Here is a 2,994-nt window from a genome sequence, read left to right as displayed (position 1 = left end):
CGAATCATGTTAGCGATTGCCGCATTTTATGATTATGAAATTTGGCAGATGGATGTAAAAACTGCATTCCTGAATGGATTTCTGAAAGAAGAGTTGTATATGATGCAACCAGAAGGTTCCGTCGATCCAAAGGGAGCTAACAAAGTGTGCAAGCTCCAGCGATCCATTTATGGACTGGTGCAAGCCTCTCGGAGTTGGAATAAACGTTTTGATAGTGTGATCAAAGCATTTGGTTTTATACAGACTTTTGGAGAAGCCTGTATTTACAAGAAAGTGAGTGGGAGCTCTGTAGCATTTTGATATTATATGTGGATGCCATATTACTAATTGGAAATGATGTAGAATTTCTGGATAGCATAAAGGGATACTTGAATAAGAGTTTTTCTGTGACGCCCCACTTAATCGTACACTAATCATACACGCAAACGTGTACGATCAAGATCAGGGACTCATGGGAAGATATCACAACACAACTCTACAAATAAAAATAAGTCATACAAGCATCATAATACAAGCCAGGGGCCTCGAGGGCTCGAATACAAGTGCTCGATCATAGACGAGTCAGCGGAAGCAACAATATCTGAGTACAGACATAAGTTAAACAAGTTTGCCTTAAGAAGGCTAGCACAAACTGGGATACAGATCGAAAGAGGCGCAGGCCTCCTGCCTGGGATCCTCCTAAACTACTCATGGTCGTTGTCAGCAGCCTGCACGTAGTAGTAGGCACCTCCAGTGTAGTAGGAATCATCGTCGATGGTGGCGTCTGGCTCCAGGGCTCCAGCATCTGGTTGCGACAACCAGGTAGAAGGGAAAGGGGAAAAGAGGGAGAAAAGCAACCGTGAGTACTCATCCAAAGTACTCGCAAGCAAGGAGCTACACTACATATGCATGGGTATATGTGTAAAGGGCCATATCGGTGGACTGAACTGCAGAATGCCAGAATAAAAGGGGGATAGCTAATCCTGTCGAAGACTACGCTTCTGGCAGCCTCCGTCTCGTAGCATGTAGAAGAGAGTAGATTGAAGTCCTCCAAGTAGCATCTCCAAGTAGCATCTCCAAGTAGCATATCCAGTCGCATCGCATAGCATAATCCTACCCGGCGATCCTCCCCTCGTAGCCCTGTGGAAAAGCGATCACCGGGTTGTCTGTGGAACTTGGAAGGGTGTGTTTTATTAAGTATCCGACTCTAGTTGTCATAAGGTCAAGGTACAACTCCAAGTCGTCCTGTTACCGAAGATCACGGCTATTCGAATAGATTAACTTCCCTGTAGGGGTGCACCAACTTACCCAACACGCTTGATCCCATTTGGCCGGACACACTTCCCTGGGTCATGCCCGGCCGCGGAAGATCAACACGTCGCAGCCCCACCTAGGCTCAACAGAGAGGTCAGCACGCCGGTCTAAACCTAGGCGCCCAGGGGTCTGGGCCCATCACCCTGAACACACCTGCATGTTGCGAGGGCGGTCGAAAGCAGACCTAGCCTAGTGGCGTTCCAGTCCAATTCGGCGCGCGCCGCTCAGTCGCTGACGTCACGAAGTGCTTCGGCTGATACCACGACGCCGAGTGCCCATATCTTTCCCACGTAGTTGGTTAGTGCGTATAGGCTCGTAGCCAACTCAGATCAAATACCAAGATCTCGTTAAGCGTGTTAAATATCCGCGAACGCCGAACAGGGCCAGGCCCACCTCTCTCCTAGGCGGTCTCAACCTGCCCTGTCGCTCCGCCACAAAGATCCACTCGCGGGTGCTCCACCAGCCGACCCGTCTTTGGTCACCACATGTATCATGTATAACGTATATAGTATATACCCATGATCACCTCCCGAGTGATCACGGCCCGTTAGTATAGCACAGCAGACGGACAAGAATGTAGGGCCACAGATGAAACTACTAGCATCCTATACTAAGCATATAGGATTGCAGGTAAAGGTAACAACAGTAGTAACAAGGACAGGCTATGCATCAGGATAGGTATAACAGAAAGCAGTAACATGCTACACTACTCTAATGCAAGCAGTATAGAGTAGAATAGGCGATATCTGGTGATCAAGGGGGGGGGGGCTTGCCTGGTTGCTCTGGCAAGAGAGAGGGCTCATCAACTCCGTAGTCGAACTGGGCAGCAGCATCGTCGGTCTCGTAGTCTACCGGAGAGAAGAGGGGGAAGAAACAATGAATACCATGTAAACAGATGCATATCGATGCATGACAAGACAAGTAACGATGCTAGGCGTGCCCTAACGTGGTATGAGGTGGTACCGGTTAAGGGGGGAAACATCCGGGAAAGTATTCCCGGTGTTCCGTGTTTTCTGACAAATGAACCGGAGGGGGAAAGTTGCGGGTTTGATATGTTAGGGGTGTGTGGTGGACGAACAGGCTGCGTATCCGGGTTCGTCTCGTCGTTTTGAGCAACTTTCATGTTGAAAATATTTTAATCCGGGTTACGGATTAAAAGATATGATTTTCTAAAGATTTTATTAATTTCTGGAATTCAATTAATTATTTAATCCAACATTATCCAGAATAGTAAATGATGACGTCAACATGACATCAGAGTGATGTCAGCAGTCAACGTTGACCATTGACCTGGTCAACCTGACATGTGGGTCTAGTGGGACCCATCTGTCATTCTCTGTTTAGGTTAATTACAGATTAGTTAATTTAATTAGTGATTAGGTTAATCTAATCAGGATTAATTAACTTAATTAATTAATATTTTAATTATTTTAGTTATTATTTATTTATTTATTTTTTATTATTATTTTTTTTTTCTAAAACGTTCCAGGGCGGGCCCTCACTGTCATTGGCCCACAGGGGGCCTTAATGGGTGTGGGCGCATGGGTGCACGGGTGCAAGGGGCTACGGGGCGCCCGTTAGCGGACGAGCCCCTGACCCAGCGCAGCAGGGTGCCGGCCAGGGCAGACGCCGGCCGCAGCGGCCGGAGCTGGGGCGTCGACGGAGAGGGGCGGGGGAGCACGGGGCCACCGCAGCAGCGGG

This window comes from Triticum aestivum, chromosome 7A (genome assembly GCF_018294505.1).
Source record: "Triticum aestivum cultivar Chinese Spring chromosome 7A, IWGSC CS RefSeq v2.1, whole genome shotgun sequence".
Classification (NCBI taxonomy): Eukaryota; Viridiplantae; Streptophyta; class Magnoliopsida; order Poales; family Poaceae; genus Triticum; species Triticum aestivum.
Note: the sequence above shows the minus strand (reverse complement) of the source record.